This window comes from Colossoma macropomum, unplaced genomic scaffold (assembly GCF_904425465.1).
Source record: "Colossoma macropomum unplaced genomic scaffold, Colossoma_macropomum, whole genome shotgun sequence".
Classification (NCBI taxonomy): Eukaryota; Metazoa; Chordata; class Actinopteri; order Characiformes; family Serrasalmidae; genus Colossoma; species Colossoma macropomum.
The window spans coordinates 28,525,607-28,541,671 of record NW_023494795.1 but is presented as its reverse complement, the minus strand read 5'-3'; the positions used below and the strand labels follow the sequence as shown (position 1 = coordinate 28,541,671).

The 16,065-nt window shown below is 39.5% G+C and overlaps 1 protein-coding gene across 2 annotated transcripts in view; it reads right to left on the bottom strand.

Annotated features, from left to right (window-relative positions):
- Positions 1 to 16,065, bottom strand: part of pkib (protein kinase (cAMP-dependent, catalytic) inhibitor beta) — a 55,476-nt gene that overhangs the window by 23,996 nt on the left and 15,415 nt on the right. Inside the window, exon 2 of one of the 2 annotated variants that reach the window (XM_036582107.1) lies at positions 168 to 236. The exons of the other annotated variant lie outside the window; for it this stretch is intronic. The gene's annotated coding sequence lies outside the window, so the exon portion shown is untranslated. The remainder of the gene's footprint in view (positions 1 to 167; positions 237 to 16,065) is intronic. 2 annotated transcript variants of the gene reach the window in all.

Sequence of the window (16,065 nt, the reverse complement as noted above, 5' to 3'; positions counted from 1 at the left end):
ATTAATGTGGTTTGACTGAGTCCTATTTACATGAAGTAGAAAATAACAATGATAAAAACAACAGAAAAAATCACCAGGTTTCATAATAAATGGAAAATGAGGCCCTCAGGCCTGTTGAGTCCTGTCCCTGAGGGTAGACAGGGAGGGGGCAGAGAACAGTTACTCACTGAATCATCTCTGAGGACCGAGGACAAGAGCCTGATCTAAACAATCCAACAGCCAGCACCAGGCCTTCGCTGCAAGACACAGAAAAAACACCATGTTGCAGTTATATTTCTACATTTTGTGATCATGATCTGCTTTGAGATATATTACAAAGACGTTAGCGAATGCTTGATGTGACATGGGTAAAAAATGCTAATTTGGATTACAATTATTGGCGTTTTTGTTGAATCATGTGGACACCTCGATTTATCCAAACACCCACAGGAGCATATCTGGAGCGTCAGAGATTGGAGAGAATGCTCACAGCACTAAGGGTTAACAATTTCAAAACATAACTGAAAAATCTAGGAAGTCTGCACTTGAAACAGTTTTTAAAAATTTAAAACTATATCGCCAATACGACCCTCACTCTCCTCCAAGGGGCATCCATTTGTCATCTTTCTTGGAAACAAACCATGGAATGTGAAGAGATTGTAATAGTGACTTAATTATAGGAATGACTCAGAATATTTGAATATTCAAATTAGTGGTGAGCAGTATGGCCAAAATTTTATATCATGGTATAATGAAGATTTCTAACGGTTTCGTTTTTATATCACAGTATAGTGTATTTATGCATGTTTCTTTGTTTATTATACCATTTTGGGAGCTTTAGTAAAACATTTTTGTAGACTAACAGGTGGTGTATTACTGTTCCTTCACTTTTAATAATAACCATATTAAACAACTGAAGAAAATCTACAATATTTTATTGGAAAACAGAGTAAAAAAGGTGTGAACAGTATGTTAAGAGTCAACATTGCTTTCTGACCCTAACAAGATTGAGACAAGTGCTTGTAAGCACACAGCAGCTTGTCTGAGCAGGGCTATGTCCGAATTTCTTGAGGCATTTGAGCTTTCATGTGTGAGTGTTGGATGCTGCTGGAATTTGGTAAATATTAAGGTCATTCACGCTATCAGTATTAGCTGAGAAGCTGCATGAAGCAGCTGGTGAACAACCGTACACGGTGTGCCCAGAAAGCTGTTAGTATCCAGGCAAAGCGAAAGGCTAAGGGCTAAAACCTAAGAGACCAGCTTTGCTTTACGCTCTCATTTCCCCCTTTAAGTCATTACATTCTGATTTTACTCCTTCGACAACAAACCACACTAACTTACCTCAGACTGCAACTCATAACACACAAGGTGGGGGAATTAGCATTGTTTGCACTGCATGTATGTTGCATTATCGGCGCTTATTTGTGGCATAGTAATAACAGTAATAATAGTAACAACTAGTGTACTCAAGACCAGAAGAGTACTCAAGACTACTAGAGTTAAGTCCAAATCAAAACAGGGACAGACAGCATGTACTTAGATATATTTATAAAGCCCCTGAAACCCCTTACATGAAAATATTGTAATAATAAGATTCAAATCAATCCTCGAATGATGTTTGAATTTTGGAACCAACAAACATCAATAAACACACAGTGGTTTTCAACCTTTGGGCTGTGGCCCCCAGTGGGCCGTAGTGGTACTACATCAGTTTTTTTTAAACCTAAAAAATTTACAGCAGTATAGACATTTAAACCCTTACAAAGTGCACTCAGCAGGTCAAGACAACAATTTTCCACCTTACCCCGAGGCCGAGACATGACAGAGACCTCTAGTATATAGACTCAAGTACTACAACACTAGTAATGAAAATGCTAATATCTTAAGACGAATTTCAACCGGTAAAGCAGATGAGCAGGTAAACTGCCTACTACTAATTCAATAGCTTGTCTCTAACATTATACTTTTTTAAAAGAATCATGACTTGTCTGAACTCTACACTCCACTCCACCAGAGTGCAGTCTGTGTCTTACATTTTCGTCAGAGTTTTTATGTTGATTCCAAAAAAAAAAAGGTACAGTGCAGTTATATAAAAGCTACAGTTAAGAAGCTCCCCACCATAACATGGCTGGCAGTGGGTCTCTGTTGGTCACAGAGAGTACAAAGCGCAGAATCTTTTTCTCTGAATTTATCTATTCTGTTCAGCTTTTACATTTTTACATTTTTTCATTTTCATTCATTCTCCTGCATTTGCTGTTTTTATTCTCTAAGTTTAAAAAAATAAGAATCATCTGCAGAGCATTATATTCACATTACCTCCAATCTGGTCACTGGTTGTATTATGCAAACATCAAAGAAAGGACATTCTATTATTAATGACCCCTCTGATGTCCTCTATTCTGCCTTAGTTTTTTCCCTTGGGTCACCATTATCGCTGCCCCAGATGTCGGCCTGTCCAACGGAGGGTGACTTTTGTGCCTGAGGCCATCAGGTTGATCGATGACCATTCCTGTTGAGCTGTGTGATCACATTTATTACATTTACCCATTTTTTTATAAAACAAACTTTTACATGAGGAGTTTTTATAAGAGGCAGTTTTTCATATATTTTTTAGCTGTTTGGCCATTTTTGTTTTGTGTACAGCTCAGTGACAAGTTTGAGATTTCGCAGAAGGGCATGCTAGTTGACCACAGATTCAAAAAATGTATCAAACCTTCAAATATAGAGGAGTACACAAGTCTTAGGCAGTAAGTGTGTTTTAGCTATACATTATAATAAATAAATAAATGAATAAATAAATGAATGTAAACATGAAAAATATATAAACAACTTGAGTAAAAACAAATAGCTAGAAAAAAAGAGATTTGGTTGCTGATTACTTTCACTCCAGCCATCACATGGATTTATTCAGTTCCATCAGTAACATCTGATTTCATTTAATAAAAGACTGATTAGATAGGTATTGGAGCTAGTTATTGGATGGTAACTGTAAAAATGGGACTTTCCTGAGAAGAGATTTGGAAATGGTTATGTTAACACACATCAAATCGCAATGGATTGTTTATTTGTTACTCTAATGTTAGTGTTTTTTGAGCAAATGAATATTTACTGATAAATAGCTTTACATATAATTTCTCAGATGGCCTAAAAGTGTACAGAGTGCTGTATGTGTACTGTTACTCCTACATAGCACATAATTAAATATTTAGTGATTTTTTTATAGGACTCCTGCAAAAACAATACTGCAATGGTTAACACTGTGACGCCAATTAACAAAGAACATATTGCTCAGACTCGGCCTTGGCCACTGCTTTCAGCTATAGAGTGACAACCAAGACTTTCTCTCAGGCGCTCTCTCTCTCCCTGTCTCTCTCGCCACCTCATCCTTTTCATTCTCTCTGTCTATATATAGATGACATTTAATATAACCTCACTTTGTTGCACTGGCAGGTTTCTTTCAACACATCCAGCCTGGAAAAAACAGCGATAAGACAAGGTGACCTCATGAGACCTGATTATTGGCCCAGATATATGTTAATAGCAGCTTTTGTAATAGAAACTGCAGTGGTGGACAAACTGGTCCTGTTTGGAGTTTAATAATTCATAAAAAAAAACATGATAATACATAAAAAAGAACTATAAGCAATGAAAATTTAAGGGACATAAGCATTGCTTTTTGTTGTTCTCAGGTAGCAGCTGGAAGGACAATGCCTGTCGAGTAAATTTTAAAGTCAAACAGTCGTTTTAAAGATGAATGATGTCACACTAGGAGTGGATAATGTAACATACAAACAGTGCAAACCACGCTAACGTTATCCTGTTTAGCTAAATGGCTGAATGGATGTTATTGTCTACATTCATCCCAGCAGGTAAAAGTGGCCCAAATCTGATTTTCTCACCAAATCATGACTGCCAATGAACGCCAGTCTGCTCCCGGAGTTTTCAGTTTCATCTTTGCCAGCATCACAGGAGCAATCATGAAGCTTCACTGACTGACAGCTGGGCTCATCACCCAGAATGTGTTCGAGCTCGCCGTAAAAGGGGCTCGTATCCTCGGATTCTTTAAACTTTGCTATAAGACTTTTCTTTGACGCACCAGCCTAGTTCTTCTACAGCCGCATTCGGCCATTTCTTTCGAAGTCTCTTTGAACTTGTCTCTTTGAGGTCTCAACAGCGTGAAATTATGACGAATGTTGAGTTGGAATGATGTAAAAGTCGCATGAATTCCGATCTGCCTGTTCAGACTGAGTCGTATTGCCATATATCAGACACATATCGGATTTAAGTACCACTTGTGAAAGTGTCTCAAATCAGAATTTAAAATGTCAGATTCAGTGTGTTTTTTGCTGTTCACACTGACACACAGATGACACATCTGTGTCACGTTTAAGGAAAAAGATCGAATTTGGGCCACTTTTACCTGCTGTGTAAACAAAGCCTTGGTCACATGTCAAATAAAACAGGCAGCACACCCTCGATCATCTTTTTCTCTGTGGTCTGTTGCATCTGAAGTAGTCCACTTCATTTCGATAGCAGAGGACATATAGAAATGGCCGGCCTTTTGGGGTTAGCCTTAGATTAACATACACCAGACTGATTGCCGTGCTTCCGTTTCCTCTCATACCGCCCAAGGAGCCGTCTGACTCAGTCACCTGCATCAGATGACTCCATGATCTCTGGGCCTTGTGCACGAAAGAAGCCACAGATCAGCTGGTACTGAAGCATCGGTGACCGTACTTTTCTCCAAATTCCACCTTAACTGGTGCATCAGTTACATTCAGGTGCCTGTACTGGTGCCAGAAAAGCTATGCTCACATTACAAGCTTCATTGCTAAATTCAGATTTTTTGCTCAGATCTGATCTTTGACAGTTCACATTCATGTAGGTAAGTGACTCAAACCTGTTATTAATGTGAATGACGTGATCTGTTATTAATGTCCACGACCCTGCATGCGCACATTCTAAAAATGTCACGTGAATGAACCACGTGCATCATGAACAACAGAAACCAACAAAACTAAACAGCTCTTAAAAAATCAGATTTATGCCACTTACACCTGGTAATCTGAATGTCACCAATATTCCTGTTGCTGTATTTAAGGTGGAACAGAAAATCTGAACAAAAAGCTGCCAAGTAAAAACATTTGATGTAAAAAAAATTGATGTAAAACAACATTTGGCCTTATTTTTGCTAAGAAAGCAATACTCATTTAGGTTTATCTATATATTTTTTCAGCTTTGTTTTTGCTATTTTGCACAATTCAAACATTTGTTAGCAATGGTTGTTAAAAATGGCTCTTATTAAAAAGTGAAGGGACATCCCAGAACAATAAGCCACCTGCAAAAATAGATTATTGAAGCATCTAAAATGTATACCATAATATAACGAAACCCTCACAGAGTTTAATTATACTGTATATACATTTTTGGCTATGCCACCCACTACTTTGTCACACCATTTAGCTCAGTGGCCATCCTTCAGTATTGAGCCCTTAAGTGGTTTGTCTTTGTTCATTCAACTGTATATTCAGACTAATGACTTAGTGCTACAGGTATTGTTCATCCAGTATCAACAGAAACAATGTGGGAGCAGATCTACAGCTGCATGGCCTGATATGATAGAAGCTGCCTGGCATGGTGGAGCACTGATTGCACAGAGGTTGCCAGCTTGCATTTCATTTTCCCTCTTTGAGATTTTATCTCAAAGGACAACAAAGTAGAAAAACTGTCAAATTATTTAGGACAAGTACTTGAAAGTGACAGTGCAGCATGTCAAATTACTTTTAAATTGTTCAATTGTTCTTCAGGTTCAGTATAGAAGCCCTATATGTTCGAAACAGAGAGCTGATACAACAAACAGGCATTAAAGGAGTACAAATGACGCACAACACTCCAAAGCCACAGATGCAGCTTTTGATCCTTATTGAGAAAATGGCCATGGCAATACTGATAGAGGGCTGCAATATGCAAATGAAGCCTCTAATCAGTCATTGCGTTTTACTGTGTGCTTTGAGCATCCTGACCACTCATTGCGCCAGATGAGTGTTTCTGTGGATATTTCGATCAGTTAAGGTAACCTCATAAAAGTTATTTTAGTCTAAATAATGCAGCCTTGTCCACATATCACGTTACTGACTTACTGTGTTTTTAATATTCTGCATATAGGTGGACTGAAATTTAAATATGTAGCAATATAATTGCATTGCAATGAACATCAGCTGGTACTGAAGCTGATGGAAGGCTCTAAGTCGGCTTGATAAAGCCCTAGCTATGAAATCCCTGGTAGTTGCTAAGGGCTTGCTAAGCCATTGCTGTGGTATCCCAGGTGGTTGCTAAGGTGTTACAATGTTATCTGAGGTGTTTGCTATGATTTTGCTCGGTCAATGCTATGGAATCCCAGGTGGTTGCTAAGGAGTTGCTAGGCCGTTGTTGTTATCTCCATTGGCTTCTTAGTGTTTCTAGGCAGTTGCTATGGAATCTAAGGTGGTTGCTAAGGAGTTGCTTAGCCTTTTTTGTTATCCTCAGTTGTTTCTAAGGTGTTGCTAGGCAGTTGTTATGGAATCCCACATGGGTGCTAAGGTGTTGCAAGGCCCTTGCTATGGTATCCTAGGTGGTTGAAATGGTTGAAATTAGTGATTAGGCAATTATGTAATAAGTGTAACAGGCAAGATGGAGCTCCATCCAATATATTTGATATGAGCCAGAGTGGAGTTGTGATCCAGAACTAATCATCCAACATCAGCATCTGACCTCACTAATGCTTTAGTGGCTCAATGGAATCAAATCCTCACAGCAACGTTCCAACACAGTGTAAAGCCTTCCCCGAAGAGCAGAGGCTGTTACTGCAGCAAAGTGGGACAAACTCCTTATTAATACCCTTGATTTCAGAATAAATGCCAAATGGGCAGGTGTCTAAAAACTTTCCGACATATAATGTACCATAGTGCAAAATTCATCAGACAGTCTGGCACAATAGGTTACAGAAATTACACAGTGCCCTCACATGGCACTTACTTATGCAGCCGTTCCACCCAGCTTACTCATATTCAGAATACATGACTTACATAATACTGTCAATCAGCACACACTGTTATTTAGAGCCACCTACAACACTACAAAGCGCCACAGAAGAGTAAGAATTATGCAACGATTGACACACAGCAGAGGTTTCCCTTCTTCATGAGTGCATTCATTGTACAGTCAGACCCCCTCTTTTTATACAACCATCAGAGATGCAGTTTAAAAAAGGTAAAGTTCAAAATCTGCGGGTGGAAAGTTCAAGCGATTCTGCACTGCAAATGTCACCCTACCGCTGAGGACCCAGGGCCAAAAGAAGAGCCTTTCAATCACAGGCCCTGGGAGCCTGGGCTATGAAGCACAATAACCTACAGCAGCAGAAAGACCCTGAATGCTTCTATTAAGTGCATCCTGTTGGGGTTTGAAGCTGATTAGAGTTGCTAGGGCTGGGTGGGTAAAATTTCATATTGCAATTACATTGTTTAAAAAGGTCTATATTAGCTTTGACTAAAATGATTTTCTTCTGTTAGATCAAGAGATGCACATTTAACTGACAAATCTAAAACCACAGACAAAAATCAAAAGGATTAGTTTGTCCTCTGCTTCGACATGTTGTGGGGCTGTATCTCCAAAAGCAGCACAGAGTGGGTTATGGACCCACTCAAGCTATCTATTGAAGTCTATTACAGCTCTATTACAGCTCAGTGTATGAAACATTTGTTATGAAAAATTATCAGACATACCCAGACAACATGGAAGGACATATATTTAAACACAACTGTTTTACCTCCAAAATTCAAAATCCAAGTAGAAAGACAGCTGGTTGTAGGGCTGGGCGATAAAACGATAACGAAAGTTCGATAAATGTTCGATATAATACACTATGCTCACACTTCCACGTTTTAGCAAAAGCCCTGGTGGCATTTTCTACTACAAGGAAAGCGACACTACTCTGCTGTTGCCAGGAGAGGGCGCACTTCCGAATTTTTCGACTTGATTAGAGAGGAAGGGGGCCACAAGTAAAAAAAGGGTCGCCAAATATACTTTAGCAACGGCTGAAACGAGGAGTTATACAGTCCCTGTTTGAGTGGAGCGACCGGCGATCTGTTTCTCCTGTGACCGAGCGTGAGTGACGAGGTCAGTGGTGTAACTGTACTGACCTACAGCGAACTCACCTCTTTCCATGCGTCATAACAACTTCAGCGGTGTTAAATCACATCTGCAGCGCCGTGTTACAGCGCCAAACCGTCATATTTTAGTATTAGTGCATTCTCGAGCAACGAAAGTGAAAGAAAGAAGTGGGTTCATGTTCGAAAGTAAACTGAGAAAACTGTGAGGCATTGGAGAGCGGGAGAGCGCCGTCTTTCCAGGCTAGCTGTTTTTTAGCTGCTGGCTAACTTGAAGCAGCGCTCCGGCACAACACAGTGAATTGATGATACGGTAGATCAAACAAGACACAAAACCACCGCTTTCAGTTTAAACATACCTAAAAGGAGGACTTTGTGACTGGTGTGAGAGATTCACACTGCAGATAATGCTTTTACACAGCGAACGTCAGATATACTGCTGTTCACCCCTTAAACTACTGCGATAGCACAGAGAAACCCAGTCGTCGCTGGCTGGTGTCTGAATACTGTGATCTGCTCTGACATGGATGTGGTAGGAGTGACAGCAGTGACCTACCGAACCGAGTCGACGTTGTTGAGAAACTAAAGAGTTTAGCACTGTTGTTGGCCACTTGTTTAGCATTTGTAACGGGGTAGCCGAGCGCCCGTCACCAGACAGCTACAAATAATCTGTGTTTCTTTCTCAAATCATGACTATTACAAAAATTGCAGCTGTGCTTTTCAAGCTGATAAAAACAGCTCAGAAACTTTCTCCCACTCTCCCAAGACAGATTAGTGAAATGTTCCACTGTTTGCCGAGTGTTTGTCATGATCAGACCAGAAGTGATAGTTTAAAACCACAGTTAACCACCCAGGAGCAAAATCAGCCTTCAAACGTGAAAGAAATCATGATTTGACAATTATCGCGATATGTATCGATATCGAACGATATGAGTTTTGTTTATCGTGATAACATTTTTGGCCATATCGCCCAGCTCTAGCTGGTTGTATGTTAATACATAGGGAATTTCTGGCCAATGCTTATAATTTTCAAGTACATGTCTGCCGACACATATATACTTATGATATATACTTATGAAATTATGAAATGAGAATTTGGGACCGCTTCTAACAGATTTAGCATTACAAAGAAATACAATCTGTTTCTGTAGGATTTCAAATGCAGTAAAATGAATAAAATGCAGATATTTTAGCCCAGCATTACAAAGACATTCAGCTTTTCTGGAGTTCGATAAATACATCAGATATCAGTTTGAAATATGAGTCAGAGCTAAACATGTTTTTCAATGTCGAAAGGTTTTTTTAAAAGCAATTATGTGCCAATACTGATATGATTTCGATAATATTGTGCATCCCTATGAACACACTGCCACTGCCAGCAATGGTATGCAGAACGTTCCATCATTTTTGGAAACTATTGCCATCAGCCGCAGCATTGGAATAAATTACTGTGTTTATTTTTTTCGGAAGCACGGACACTGAATGCTCATAGCTTTCCACAAGAAATTGTTCGTGTACAACAAAAAAACCCAAACTTCAACAAAAACACACCATTAGAAAAGGTGTTCTAAGCCTATTACACACTGGCAAGAATGTCAATGTTATTTCAGTAATGCTGTAACCATGGCAACACTTACATGGCTGCACGCTGCTGCCAGTCACATATCGTCACTGATTCCCTCAATTTTTGCCAGTGTATTTTTTTCAACGCCAACATTTACACACAGCATTAGGGTCTGTATGTGGGCCTACACTACAGTTCTTCACCAACACAATAGTTTTAAAGCAGTTACTGAATAAGTTGTGTGAGTTCTTAAATAGTAAATAAATCTCAGTATAAATAACTGAATGAAAAGGCTAAAGTTCAAAGGACTAGAGCACAGGAGGTCTGAAGAACCACTTACGCATGGGTGAAAGCAGGATTTGATTAGCTAACTAGAGCCAGATCAACACTGTTACAAAACAGATAAACCCTAACCACCTTCAACCAGGGGACAAGGAACAAGCCAGGCAATACTTCACTCTAACACTGAACGAGATTAGAATGGGACTCCGTCAGGGCAGAGGCTTCTCATTGTGCTCTGATTCTCAGGAGGCTTACGCTGACATAGATAAGTGGATGAGCTGTGGAAAGTAGGTCTACAGCAGCAGGGCAATGGTGGGCTCCCTCACAGCTCCTGGGATAATGCAGTCCTTAAGACATGCACAGAGCTGTGGGACTGAAACCTGAATGAACTCAGGTTTGCTGATTGTTCTTGAGGTCAAGGCCTCTCATAGCTTGGCTGGAGTGTACACAATAAGCTCAGCTGAAGACTTACATGCTTCTCCTACACATCATTCCCAGAACTGAGAGACAGCTCAGAATGTATGCTATGTGTGGGTTCAGCAGTAGTCTAATTACTCCATTGTATACACACAATGCTTGATTTCTGTTTTCGGCCTGTGGTCTGCAATGTAGCTTCAGTGAAAAGAAAGACATGGCCATGGAGACTCAAAGGAGGTGTTTTGCAAACGATTTTCTGTCACAGCTGTAGCATACAGTCCAGGAATTGTAATTAGGAATAAAGCTGAAAACTGAATAATGTTGGAGTATTTCTTTAGCCAACCAATATACTGATAACATCTAATGTCGGCCAATATTTAAACTTTTTAGGAGATATTAGATATAAGATTTAATCCACTGGCATAAGGAAAGAGAAAGTCAAAGAAAAATAAGTAAAAACAGGAACTAGAGTTCAAAAAGTGACTAAAAGACACAGAGAAACTGGGACTCCTAACAACCATGCAAGACCAGGCAGACCACCAAAACTGTGCCCATCAGATAAACAGCACCTAACCCCTTAAAAAGTCACACTGTGCTCTGATTTTTTGAAGTTTTATTACACACTTCTGTAGCCTAAGAACAATCTAGCCAGTTTGCATCGAAGTCTCTGTAGTTACTAAATAATAAGCCTGGGATTTTAAAGCAAATCAAATCATGTTCACTGTCACATCACATTTACACAGGCGCAAAGGTGAGTGAAAATCTTAGGTGCATAGCCCCCTAGTAGTACTTAAATATACAAAAATATATAAGAAAATAAACAAAAAATACATATGCACACACATTAGACTCATATACTCAATATACACATTAGTATACACCAGTGTTGCACCATTCCGATATAGTTTTTTGTACAGTAATATAAGTTATGAAATAAAAGCTATGATATCTACAGTTGTACACTTTTCCATATGTGCAATATGTGAGTCTAAGGGCAGATAAATGAGATGCAGGGTACACAGGGGATAGGATACTGATATATAGATATTCCAGATTACAAGGTATGGATGGAAGGGATTAAAGATGTCACCTTGCTGAGAGAGAAGGAAGTCAATTAATTCTGATATTAAATTTAGCTGCCAAGGCCTCCATTATATGTGTTATATCTATATGTTTTCTGCTTTTTGTCAAAACGAACAAAAAACAAATAACTTGCACTTGCTGGCTGTTTTGACTAAAAATAAATGAAGTGTGGTCTCTGACTTTTGCACAGAGCTGTAACTTCATGTTTCAGATTTTTCACATATTTTATAATTTCATTTTATATTCCAACAGTTTTCAATACAGTGCACTTTATTGACTGATATGGTTGTTGATTGTCAAAAGTGAACTATAAAATATGATTGTCAGTCGCATGTTATAAACTCAGAACCTCAAAGTCTTAAATAATATGAATACTGAGCATGTTCTTTTGTCTATAATATCTCCATGCAAAAGGTTTTGATACAATGTACATTAACCATGATGGTGTTTTGTGTTTGGGCTGTACTGTTGTGACTGTTGTCAGTGCTGTACTGTACAATACATCAGGCAGGACTAATCTGTTCTTACCTTGTGTACTGCTATGCTATGTTGCCATATAAAACTGTACAGTTGATTGCTCACTGTTTTTGCTTCAGTGAAAAGTGAGAAATGATGTCAGTTAGTAAGGGCCTATCATGTGGCTAAGTCACTGTGGCTAAGAGGTTTTTCTCAGCTCAACAGCTCAACAGGACAGTATTGGCTTGATCTTGCCCATGAGACTGCCTAAAGCAGGGCAGATGCCACAAAGCCAATCCATGAAAACATTCTACTATGACATTTTTACTGTGAGTTGAATTTACTGTTTAGAGTGCACGCACCTCAAAAAAACTGTGATTTATTCACAGTAAATCATGTGGTATAGCTGTTGTAGAGCTGGGCGAGATGGCCAAAAATGTCCTCACGATAAACAAAATTCATATCATTCGATATCGATACATACCCCGATAAGTGTCAAATCATTATTTCTTTCAAGTTTGAAGGCTGATTTTTGCTCCTGGGTGGTTAACTGCTGTTTTAAACTATCCTTTATGGTCGGAACACGACAAACACTCGGCAAACAGTGGAACCTTTCACAGATCTGTCATGGGAGAGTGGGAGAAAGTGTCTGGTGAGCTGTTTTTACCAGCTGGAAAAGCATGGCTATTTTGTAATAGTCATAATTTAAAAAAAAAAAAACATTATTTTAGCTGGTGCTGAGCGCTCGGCTACCCCACTACAAATGACATCACAGTATTCAGACACCAGCTAGCAACGACTGGATATTCAATTGTAGTAGTTTAAGGGGTGAACCGCAAAATATCAACACCAGACAAACAGAGTCCTCTTTTCAGGTATGTTTAAACTGAAAGCGGTGCTTTTGTGTTGTGTTTGATCTACAGTATCATCAATTCTCCGTGTTGTGTGAGTGACAGTGCGCTGCTTCAAGTTAGCCAGCTGCTAAAACAGCTAGCCTGGAAAGCTCTCCCGCTCTCCAACGCCTCACAGCGTCCTCAGTTTACTTTCGTTTAAATCAGGGCTGTAATTTACATGAACCCACTTCTTTCTTTCACTTTCGTTGCTTGGGAATGCACCAATACTAAGATATGACTGTCCAGAGCTGTAACAGCGCTTTAGTTGTGAGGATTGTGATTTAACGCTGCTAAAGCTGGTTAGGTGTTAGGAAAGAGGTGAGTTCACTGTAGGTCAGTACAGTTACACCACTGACCTCGTCACTCACACTCGGTCACAGGAGAACAGATCGCCGGTCGCTCCACTCAAACAGGGAATGTATAACTCCGCGTTTCAGCCGTTGCTAAAGACTCATCTTATTCGTGGCCCCCTCCCTCTCTAATCATGTAGAAAAACTCAGAAGTGCGCCCTCTCCTGGCGACAGTACAGTAGTGTCGCTTTCCTTGCAGTAGAAAACGCCACCAAGGCTTTCCCTGATCGTGGAAGTGTGAGAATGGTGTATTATATCAAACATTTATCTAACATGTCATATCGCTCTATCGAGGAAAAGTTATATCGCAATAATTATCGTTATCGTTTTATCGCCCAGCCCTAAGCTGTTGATTAGTGTGACAAATGCATGTGACAAATTTTGCACTGAAATGATTTACCCCTTTTATTTTGTCAAAGGTAACATAAAATAAAAAGTCATATTTAACTTCCACGTAGAGGATGTGTTACCTTATTTTCACTTAGAAAATCAACAAAAAATCTGAATTTGGCTGGGGTTGTTCAAACTTGTGCATATAATAATTATTGTATAATATTATTGCTGCTGTCGCAAGAAAATCTCGTATCACCATTTTTGCTGTTTTCCAATTTTTTACATAATTTGACAATGATGAATGGAGCAAAAGAAACAGCCCAAAATGACTTGGAAAAAAGTCTGGTTCAATTGACTTACATTAACAGTAAAGCATTATTTTGCTTTTCCTGTAAGGTTACCATTTTGGAGATAGAATGTTTTCTTCCCGACAACAGCTTTATGTATAGAAAAATATTTTAATTAGTCAGAAAAACATGCACTAAATTACATTATTAGAGTACACAATTCAACTTAAGAGTAGATTTAAAGGCAGAAATAGTCACTTTTTTTGCCTGAGAATTAAAAGGTTAATCGTGTTGTTCTGCTCAGCCCAGTCTTTGGTGAAGCCACAGTGTTTGGTCCAAACCTTCCAAAGGCTCCTACTAGTACACTGATCCAAATATACACCACAGAGCTTCCTCAGTGGAAGAATGCTGGTCAGAGGTCAGTCGTGATGTTTTGCTTGCAGCTGGGCCTGTAACCTGAAAAGCTACCACTAGACTTTTTATAAATGCACGGAAAGTAACTGGAACACATGTGGCTAAAGGACACCTCCCGCTGTGTGTGAAATCAAGGCTCCCAGCATTCTCTTCACATCACACACAAACAATTCCCAGCCTCAATCTCAACAAAAAGATCCAGACAGTTTAAAAAGATTTCTAAGATTCAGATTGTCTGGATTTATTGGTCAAATGTTGATTTAATTAATTTAATATTGGTGGTACAATTGAGTCCCAACTGAATATGTTGAGAATTACACTCAGTCCCGTCTTTTTAACACCAGCTGACACATCTGTGTAAAGTGAACAGAAGTAATTAGTTTAGCATTACGTCGCTGCTTTGAGCTGCTTTTATAGTTCACTGCATCACGGCACACGCAGGGCCTAAAAATAACTGGGCACTGGGTACATTCACATCTGATCGGCAACAGCAGCAGAGACACGCCGACATTAAGCGGTGGCAAAATCAAGAAGAACCGAGGGTCGCCAAGAAGAAAAACTGACTTAAATTTATACCCATTTATAGCGGCTGTTGATAGGCAGCTCTGGGGCGAAGCCCACACATGCTGGCCACACAATATACAGATTAGATGTGATTCATTTTCTTGAGTGCTTTGAAAAGCAGGCTTATTTTCCACTTCTATGCAGCACACGTCCACTCTGAATGTCTTTCCCACTGGCACTGACTCTCCACAGCCCACTTCCTCGAGGGCCCCACAAGGCAAAGCACTGTCAATGGCCACTGCTTCTGCATGGAAGTATCAAAAAATAAATAAATAAAATGAAAAAAGACTGTGTGACATCAATAGCATCAATGGCATCGATGGCACCGCACATAATTCAAAGGCCTATTTGGACTGAGAACAAGGCCAGGCTGCTTAGTGCCAAATGGGGTGTCCAATGAATCACACTGGGCTACATAAAATAGTACACTCAGCCTGTTTGCTCAGGGGTCTTAGTATGCCATTGCTATTGCACCAGCTATCACGTTTAAAAAAATCGTATCTTTGATCTGGCAGGCCAAAGTCATGCTGAACGAAGAAGATGGAGCCGTTTGTGACCACTAGGGGTGTTAAGCTCTAAGCACCTTACGATTCGATTTGTTTTCAATTTAGACTGGCAAGATGCGATTATAAAACAAATATCAAATGCATCTTAAGTTTTGATTTGTACAGCATATAGTAGGCCTGTGTATGGTGACGGTTAATCAGGTTACTTCGGTGACAGCCCTTAGTGACAGTAAAAACTCATTTACCACCAGCATAAAAACAAAAAAAAAAAATGTATTTATTGATTTCATACACCCCAGAGCAAGACCACAGTATTCTAACACGTAAACATGACTGGACTTTTACACATTGGATGTGATATCAAGTCGAGTCAAGTCAAGATTTATTATTTTAGCGCCTTTTACCACAGGTGTTTTTGCGAAGCAGCTTTACAGAAAAATCTGTGTCCGAGCCCCCATGAGAAAGCCAATGGCAACAGTGGCAAGAAAAAACTCTCTAAGAGCAGGAGGAAGAAGGGGAGTCTTGCCTCTCAGAATGTGTTCATCCTCCTCTGGTCGACAACAGATAGCAAACAATAACAAAAGAGCAATATGAACAGAGAATAAGGTTTTAACATTAGTATAAAATATTAAAATACAGAAACGGGGAAAAGCAGGTTAAGCAATGGCTATGATTAAATAGTTCGAGTCTGTGCAGCAGCAGCATCATCAGGAGGGCGAGTTCATGCAGGTGAGGTTTGCACAACTCCATGGTGGTCAAACCATATCTTATATTAATACCACATTTATTGTAC